Source organism: Nyctereutes procyonoides, unplaced genomic scaffold (assembly GCF_905146905.1).
Source record: "Nyctereutes procyonoides isolate TBG_1078 unplaced genomic scaffold, NYPRO_anot_genome, whole genome shotgun sequence".
In the NCBI taxonomy this organism is placed as follows: Eukaryota; Metazoa; Chordata; class Mammalia; order Carnivora; family Canidae; genus Nyctereutes; species Nyctereutes procyonoides.
The window spans coordinates 44,032,965-44,043,127 of NW_026575142.1; positions in this window are offsets into that span (position 1 = coordinate 44,032,965).

Here is a 10,163-nt window from a genome sequence, read left to right on the forward strand (position 1 = left end):
CCTTCTTTTTCATAAGTACTAGATAATATTTCAGGCGTATGGACCATGAAGTGCCTTTTGCAACTACTCAATTCTGTAGTTGTAGCACAAAGCCCACCATAGACAATCAGGAAACAAAAGAGCATAGAATGTTCCAGTAAAACTTTACTTTCAAAAACATGTGGCCAATCCACAGATTATAGTTTGCTGATCCCTGTTTTAAACAATAATTGTTGTAAAAATTAGGTAATCTATGTATAATACTATGAACCTATTTGAATTATATTAAACAAAAACTCAGAACAGAATGTGTATTTATACAATGTTCTATTACTAAATATTTTATACATCAAGTATATAAATAAAATTATACATAACTACATGTATTTACATATTAAAATATTGTAATTATATATATATATATCCTTATGTAAATAAAGAGATAGTTTAAGCAAAGGAAAAAGCCCTGAAATAATATGTATCAAAATGTTAACCTGGAGATCAATATCCTGATTTAGGACTGTAAAATGATCTTCCTAGTGTAAAACTTTAAATGATTTCTTTAAAAAATAATGACTAAAAGAAATTTATTATGCAAAATGAAATATTAAAAGATGTATACATGACTCTACTACTCATGTGTAACTTTTCATTTCTCTGTGTTGTTCTCTTTCAATTTTTATCTGAACTATATGTTTATCAAAGTATATATATTTTTCCTGATTTTCTTTGCCTTATCTCTGGTGTATCATCAGGGTCAGCAGTTTGCAATAACCGCGGTTCAGTAAATGTTAGTTAACAACTGTGATTTTTTTTTTTAAAGATTTTATTTACTTGACAGAGAGAGATTGCGTGAGCAAGTGAGTCCAAACAAGGAGAGCAGCAGAGGAAGAGGGAGAAGCAGACTCCCTCACTGAGCAGGGAGCCTGATGGGGGGCTCTATCCCAGGACCCTGGGATCATGACTCAAGCTGAAGGCAGACACTTGGCCAACTAGGCCACCCAGATGCCCCAACAGGTGTGATTATGATCTCAGTGATAATGATATGAAGGAAAGCAATTTTAGGTAAAGTTTTTAACAAGGCTTCTTAGAAAAACTAGCAATAGCATTCACAAAGGTTACTGTCAAGTGTTACTCTGGAACCAGAGATACCATGCAAAATTGTTCAGAATTTCTTTGTTCAGATATCCCAGGGGATAGATACCAAAAAGTTCCCCCAGAGCATTGCTATCTCCGTCTTTCTTACTATATAGCCCAGTTGGCACAGTGGGAATGACGCTTCTAAAAGCTGACAGAACAATATGAAATGATCAAAGGTTTAGCTTGTGAATTATTCTGCTTGCTTTTGTCTTCCAGAATCTAGAGCCCCAAAAATGTATTCCCATATTTGATGCACCAGTGATGGTACAAGGAGTAAAATCAGAGCCTTTTTAATCCCTGTGTGAGTTTATTAAAGTCTGACAGTTAATGAGGTGAGTAATCTTAGAGTAGCATAATGTGATTCCATATGAGCTCTAAGAGGTTAAGGGAGGGAAAAGAGAGACTGGACTCCAGAGTCACACTTCATCATACTGACTACGTACAATAGGCTAGTTACGACCTAGTCTGGTGCTCAAATTCTTCAATATTTGGGTTTTTCCACCTGGATATGGGCACTTTTGACATTTCTTATCAGAAATCAACAAATATAATGGTAAGTTTAAAATGCAGGTTTTCTTATAGTCAGTTTAGGTAGAGCTGGAAGATGGCAGTTATTTGACTTGTCTGCAAAGACCAATGGTTTTGTAATGAACAATTAATTCCTGTGCTTCTTACACGGTTTTTCAAAAAACTTGGATCTGCCCTTATCCGCAAAAGAAACAGAACAAAAGAAACACCTTCTCACACCTACCAACAAAACAAACCCTAGAAGCTGTTCCTTGGCTAGAGCCAGAGTGCATTCTGCAATTAAAATGTGAGTACCACTTATTAAGTGTGCCAAATGCTTTCTCTTTTCTTTGCTACTGTCTTATTCATATGCCAGAGTGGAGATGAAAAACTTCAAATGGAAGGATTGCACAACCACCACCCACAGCTTTGCAAGCTTTGGTGGAAGCCTAAGCCTAAGTGAACATTTGGGATCCATTCTCCAAAGTAGCAACTGGAAAGTGTTAGCAGTCATTTTCATATAATGTGGGAACCGTTATAGTCCTTGAGTGGAACCACAGCTCATTTCTACTTGTATTCTCAGTGCTGGTCTAGAGCAGGTGTTCAATAAATTAGGTGATCAAAGATTCAGCGTGCTTTTGTCATCCAGAGTCTAGAGCCTCCAATTAATGGCACACTTAGTACAATCAGAGGCTCTGCCTAAACAGCTAATGATTGAATGAAACATTGTATAAAAAAACTCCATCTTGGCAGAAGTTCTGTGCTGGAAAAAGTATACTCCCAAACATGTTAATGGATGAATGTAAATTGTACAACCTCTGAGTAATTTGGTAATGACCATTGGAATAAATGCATCTACCCTGTGACCCAGCAATTCCACCTCTGGGAATTCATCCTGCGTAAAAACTCTCTCACATATGCATACAGAAAAGAATAGTCATTGCAGTATTCTTTATATCAGCAAAAGATTAGAAACAACTTAATGTCTGCGTGTAGAGAATTTGTCAAATAAATGATGGTATATACTATAATGGAATTCTCTCTGATGTTGGAATGAGTAAGAGAATTATACATACTGATATGAATGATCTTCAAGATATAATGGTTGAGTGAAAAAAATCAGGTGCAAAACAGTGTGTTTAGTATGCCTACTACTTCTGTAAATGAACAAAGAAGATAGAGGAAGGGATACCCATATGTGCTTTTTTTCTTTTGAAAAAACTCTCTGGAAGGTTAGAAAAGAGATTAGTGAAAGTGGGTCAATTTGGGTGGAAAACCAAGGAATTTCAAGGATTGGAGGGAGGGAGACTTGCTTTTTTCACTCTTTAAAAAATTTTTTTAAAGAACTTATTTATTTATTTATTTATTTATTTATTTATTTATTTATTTATTTGAGAGCAAACAAAGGAGGAAGTAGAGAGAGAAGGAGAAGCAGCTTCCCCTGTGAGCAGGGAGCCTGATGCAGGGCTCCATCCCAGAACACTGAGATCATGACCTGATCTGAAGGCAGATGCTTAACCAACTGAGCCACCCAGGTGCCCTGCTTTTTTCACCCTTTTGTTTTATTTCAGCTTCTAGCTGTGTGTATAGACTAGCTACTAAGATATATTAAATAAAAATGCTCAAAAGTAAACACTTTTAAAAAAGTTTATTTATTTTTATTCATGAGAGACACACAGAGAGAGGCAGAGACACAGGCAGAGAGAGAAGCAGGCTCCGTGCAGGGAGCCCAATGCTGGATTTGATCCCCTGACTGGGGATCACTTCCTGAGCCAAAGGCAGACGCTCCACCACTGAGCCATCCAGGTGCCCCTCAAAAGTAAACATCTTAAAATTAGTTTCCAAAGAGAATGCTTTTTAAAATTCACTTACCACAGTGTGAGTTGGCAAGGGAGGGGAGTGATATATCTACATATTTACTCATCGAAGCATAGAACATCTCCGAAGAAGAAAATGGGGTAGCTAGGGACACAGGTAGAAAAGAGACATTCCTGTATGTCTTTTTGCACCTTTTGATTTAAGTAAACATATGTGTATACCTATATATATAATAAAAATTAACATTGTTTTTGTTTTTAAAGTTAACAAGAAGTGGGACACCTGGGTAGCTCAGTTGGTCAAGCACCTTATTCTTGGTTTCAGCTCAGGTCATGATCTCATGGTTCGTGAAATCAAGCCCCAAAATTGGGCTCCCCGCTCAGTGCAGAGTCTGCTTGAGATTCTCTCTCCCTCTTTTCCTCTCCCCCTCCCCCTGTGCTCGCTCTCTCTCTCTCAAATAAACAAATATTTTTTAAAAAGATAAAGTTTACAAGAAGTGTAGGGGAAGTGGAAAGGAAAAGATACCTTAGGAAATAGGAACAGCATGTTTGGTAGGATCAGAAAGCCCTAGTTTCAAATCCTGACTCTTTTAATAGCTGTGTGATGTTGAGAAACTTGCTGAAATCTCTGGGCCTCTTATGAAAAAACCTTCCAGAAATGTTGTGTGGATTAGCTAGAAAATACTACATATAAAGCACATTTCTTATGATAGTACTTATTAGGAGGTCAGTACTTTGTAGTCATTATTATCATATAGCAGATGACCTTTTTCACATTCCAAAAATAGTTCAAGGGTTCTAACAAGCAGTACAGAACAAGAACCTTGGACTTGGTTCAGTGTTGCTTTATGGGGTGTGTAAGAGCCCCAAACACGGATTAGCACTGACCTAGATCAGTGGGAAGCCCAGGATTGACCCTGAAATGACCCCAGGGGGCATGTTGCTACTTTCCAGCACCAGTTGATTCAATGTGGAAAGTGTTTATGTTGTGATTTCTGAAAAGAGCTGTATCAAATGAGCAAAGAGATTTTTTAAAAGTGATCATGAAGGTGCAGCCTGGGTGGCTCAGCAGTTTAGCACCGCCTTCAGCCCAGGGTGTGATCCTGGAGACTCAGGATCGAGTCCCACATCGGGCTCTCTGCATGGAGCCTGCTTCTCCCCCTGCCTGTATCTCTGCCTCTCTCTCTGTGTCTCATGAATAAATAAATAAAATCTTAAAAAAAAAAAAATTTAAAAAGTTATCATGAAAAAAACAACAAACACTTATAAGATCTACATCTAGTATTTCATCTTCTTTTCTTTCCTTGTTTGTCTTTTTAGGATCACATTGTCAATATATGACAAATCTATCAGTGTGTTATAAAGTACCAGCTATAAACACATATTTTTCTTTTGTTTCTTTGTCTAGCTAGGTCATACTATTTGAAATGGTTAGCAGAGCTCTTACTATACTAATAGCAAACAGACATGTAAATCTGACCAATCATATTTCTATTGGTAAAAAACTCTAGACTCCAGATATTTATCCTTTATCCTGGGAGTGCTTATATTTTTGGAATTTCACTAAACAGAATGTGGTACGGTTTACATTGAAATTAGTTTTAGGTAATTGCTAATGTCACATGTTTTACTGCATGAAATGAAGTGATTTTAAAGGTACATGAATTGTCATTCTTTTTAACAGAAGATAATCTCTTGAATTTGTTTCCTAACTTGCATTAGTAAGTTGCAATTGTTTTTTTCAACTCTGAGACTGATATAGGCTGAGACAGTGGAGAAGCTGGGTAATATTTTATAACAATTGCTGTGATTCCATAATCTGAAATCTGACAGAGCTGGTGAAAAAGGAGTGAGGTACAACATCTTTTGTGGGCCGAAGCAGCATTAAAGAATGGAAGACCAGCGACCCAGTGAGGCAAAACCAAGTGTTGCACCGGGTACATAGAAGAAATTCTTGCCGCTTACAAAAAATTTCTGAAAGGGCACTTATTTTTATTGATCTGGATTCAGAGGCAACGACTAAGCATCTCCTAAGGGCTCAATATGTTTACATACATGTTACTTCAGTATCTTTTATTTGGGGGTTGATAGAAGGAGAATGCTGGCCTAGGCGGGAAAATTGCAAAGCACTGATTGCGTTGGATGTTATGCCCTTGAGAACTGATATAGAGACAATAACCTTGAATTGCTGTTGTTTTTGTCATTTTTTTTTTAACCCGACTAGCTATCAGTAATGTTGATGAAGGCTGAGCCAAGACTTTAGGGGAAACATGTTAGGCTATGAAGGAGAAATATTAACCTAATATTAGCCACCACCACCCCCAAAAAAATGCCAAACCCTCATGTATTTAATATTTTACAAAATAGATTCTGATGGGTCAGTATTTTTCTTTTAATGTATTTTCTACCAATTTTCCTAATTACGAGGAATAGAAGACAACAAGCTGCACCAGTGTATGTCTTGCCACAAAGGAAACCATGTCATTATTATCAAGGATGTGCAGTTACCTGACAGTTCTTGGGATGCTGAATAGGTTTCCTTTCTTAATAATCCCTTTCTCCGGTAATTCAATATGTTAAGGTCAACAGACTTAGTGCCCTATTACAATTTTGCTCCATTAAAATTTATGAAAGACTTAGGTGTGCACTTTCATCTGCATTAACATGTCATTAGTCCTGACACAGCAGATGACTGAAGTTCAGTTCATTTGAAGTTCATTATAATAGTTTATTAACATATAAAGTAACATGTCCAGTGATACATCAAGAGAACAAGCTGACCTGAAATTATGAATGATGTTTTCTAATATTTTTTCAAATTATCAAATGAAGCAAAACCCTTATTTAAAACAAAAATAGCTAAGCATGACTTTCCAGTATTTTCTCAAGCTGTCTTTGTGTTGTCACACTGAAGATTCTGCTGAACTCCAGTGTGTTCTTTATGGGTGGAGACATTCCCGGCATCCCAGGCCTCCCTGAAGGCTTGCAGTGTGGTCCTCATTAACTCCACTGAACTGTTTTCTGATGAACTCTGAACTAGTAGGACAAATATTTTACTTTTTCAACCCAACCTAACATGTTTGGGAAAGGTTAGAGATAGTATTTTTTTTATTTTATTTTTATTTTTTTATTTTTTATTTTTTTTATTTAGTTATGATAGTCACAGAGAGAGAGAGAGAGAGAGGCAGAGATGTAGGCAGAGGGAGAAGCAGGCTCCATGCACCGGGAGCCCGATGTGGGATTCGATCCTGGGTCTCCAGGATCGCGCCCCGGGCCAAAGGCAGGCGCCAAACCGCTGCGCCACCCAGGGATCCCTAGAGATAGTATTGATGAGAGATATCAATGTATATAATCTACTTAAATTGGTAGATATGAATTACTATGCATTTAAATTGTAAACAGATTTAAATGAATTACTATGTATTATGAACACAAATAGTTTTGTTTCAATATTTAATTATTACCAAAGTAGCATATATTTTATAGCCATCAGTTTTATTAGTCAAACACAGCATAAAACCACAGAGTGGAAATGGAAGTGTTGATTATGTATCTATATAGTGAGAGCTATAATCATGGGGAAAACCGTTAACTTAGAGTACTTAGTGCACTGTGCTAGATGGGGTAAACGAATTATTTTAAGGGTTGGTAACTCTTTCTACAAGGGGTCTGATAATAAACACGTTCTCCAGCTTAGTGTGCCACACATTCTCTGTCATAACTACTCAACTTGGCCTTGCAGAGCAAAAAGCAGCCATAAACAAATAAGCCTGGCTATGTCCTAGTAAAGCTTAGTTTACAGTCATTGAAATGCAAATTTCATATAATTTTCATGTCACAAAATATTATTTAAAAATATTTTTATTTTATTTATTTTTTAAAAAGAATTTATTTATTTATGAAAGACAGAAAGAGAGAGACAGAGACATAGGTAGAGGGAGAAGCAAGCTCCCTACAGGAAGCCCGATGTGGGACTCAATCCCAGGACCCCCGGATCATGACCTGAGCCAAAGGCAGATGTTCAACCACTGAGGCACCCAGGTGCCCTTTAAAAAATATTTTTAAAAACTATTTAAAAATGGGGATGACTGGATGGCTCAGTCAGTTAAGGATCAGACTTTTGTGACTCTGGGTGGCTCAGCAGTTGGCTCAGGGCATGATTCTGGGGATGGAGTCCTGTATCCGGCTCCCCAAAGGGAGCCTGCTTCTCCTTCTGCCTGTGTTTCTGCCTCCGTCTCTGTGTCTCTCATGAATAAATAAATAAAATCTTAAAAAAAAAAAAAGGATCAGACTCTTGATTTCGGCTCAGGTAATGATCTCAGGATCCTAGGATCAGCCCCACAGGGGCTGGGGGGTCTGCTTGAAATTCTTTCTCTCTCCCTTGCCCTCTCCCTCTGCCCCTCCTACTGCTTGCACTTTCTCTTTCTAAAATGAATAAATAAATCTTAAGAAAAAATGGAGGTCCTGGGTGGCTTAGTCACTTGAGAGACTGTCTCTTGGTTTCAGCTCAAGTCCTGATCTATAGGGCCTCAGATGGAGCCTACAGTGGGGCTCTCTGCTCAGCTGGGAGTCTACTTAAAATTCTCTCCCTCTGCCTCTCCCCCATCTCACCCCCAATTGCACGGGCCAGCTCTCTCTCAAATAAATAATTTTTTTAAAAAAGATTTTATTTATTTACTCATTAGAAACAGAGAGGGAGGCAGAGACACAGGCAGAGGGAGAAGCAGGCTCCATCCATGCAGGGAGCCCAATGTGGAACTTGATCCTGGGGCTCCAGGATCATGCCCTGAGCTGAAGGCAGATGTGCAACCACTGAGCCACCCAGGCATCCCATAAATAAATCTTAAAAAAAAAAACAACAAACCAAAACCCATGCATTTATTTTATAAAGATTTATTTATTTATTTGAGAGAGAGACAGAGAGACAGAGCACAAGCAGGAGGGGCAGAGGGAGAGAGAAACTCAAGCAGACCCTGTGCTTAGAGGAGAGCTCCAAGCAGGGCTCCATCTCACCACCCTAAGATCAGGACCTGAGCAGAAACCAAGAGTCAGATACTTAACTCACTGTGCCACCCACTTGCCCCTCCAAAAAACCATTTAAAAGTGAAATAACTGGGGATCCCTGGGTGGCTCAGCAATTTAGCGCCTGCCTTCAGCCCAGGGCATGATCCTGGAGTTCCAGAATCAAGTCCCACGTTGGGCTCCTTGTATGGAGCCTGCTTCTCCCTTTGCCTGCTTCTCTCTCTGCCTATGTCTCTGCCTCTCTCTCTCTCTCTCTGTCTCATGAATAAATAAATAAAATCTTAAAAAAAAAGTGAAATAACCATTCTTAGCTCATAGGCCACACAAAAACAGAAAGCGGATTGGATGTGTCCACGAGGCTATGGTTTCCTGACCTCTGCATTGTCTCATTGGGTTAATGGGGATTCCTAAATGGCCACATATATTGAGATTATATTATCAAGGGAATGGGAAGGTTTTCTCACTAGCCTTGTTCCTCACCCTGCTATCACTTTCTACCACGCTGCTGGCACTGACTTACAGGGCTTTATTCTGTGGTTCCTAAGGTTAGGAGCAGCCCTATAGTCTAGACTCTAGAGAAACCAACTATAGAACTTTCAACTACAAGAATAATACAACCCATCTTCAGGGTTTAAATTAAAGTAACATGACCACATTTGGGTGTTTTTTATAGGTCGAGCTGCTTGCAATGTGGCCAAGAGGCAAGGCAGTAAGTTATTGCAGTAATTCAGGGGAGAGACAACAGTGACCAAATTGGGCTGATAAAAATAGGGGACTGGGGCAGCCCGGGTGGCTCAGCGGCTTAGCGCCGCCTGCAGCCCGGGCGTGACCCTGGAGACCCGGGATCGAGACCCGCCTCGGGCTCCCTGCCTGGAGCCTGCTTCTCCCTCCGCCTGTGTCTCTGCCTCTCTCTCTCCCTCTCTGTGTCTCTCATGAATAAATACGTAAAATCTTAAAAAAAAAAAAAAAAAAAAGAAGAAGAAAGAAAAGGAGACTAAGAGCAGTAGACAGTGGATATGTATTTAGTACTAGGTACTCGGTTGGGGACTGTTTTACACCTGTGTCAGAGGATAAAAGGGTGATACTTTAAAAAATCATTTTTAAAGTGCTCCTTAAATTTAGTTGGGGGAAAGTGTATATAGTACATCACCTTTTAGTCATTAATGACCACTTTAAAAATTGCAGGATCCTACCGGTTTATCTGATTGACTGTTCCCCTACCCCAAAGTTGAGCATACTACTTTATTTTTTTAACATAAAAGGTAGCTGAAAATACTTTTTTCCGGGGGGTGAAAAAAGTTCTGCAGTCTCCAGAGTCCGGAACTCGGCTCGCTGCGTGGACACGCTGTTTCCAGGCTGTTTCCCAGGGGCCTGCGTTCGCCGCCGGAGCCGCACGGGCTCCCGCGCGCCCAGCCGGCCTCCGCGTGCCCCCCGCCCGCCGCGCCGGCCGCCGCGCCTCCCGCCCACTCGGGGAGCTCCGCCCAGCCCCCCTCCCTCCCTCCCTCCCGCGCCCGGGGCCAGTTCCGCAACCCAACTCCTTCCCTCCTTCCGTCGCTCTCCCCTTTCCCCGCCTCCATGGCTGCCGTCGATTGGCTGAGCTGGCCGTGCCGCGGCGGGGATGCAGCGCAGCCTCCTTCTGATTGGCTAAGGCGTCCCCGGCCCTCCCATGATTGGCTGGTAGGAGCAGGCAGCAAGTGT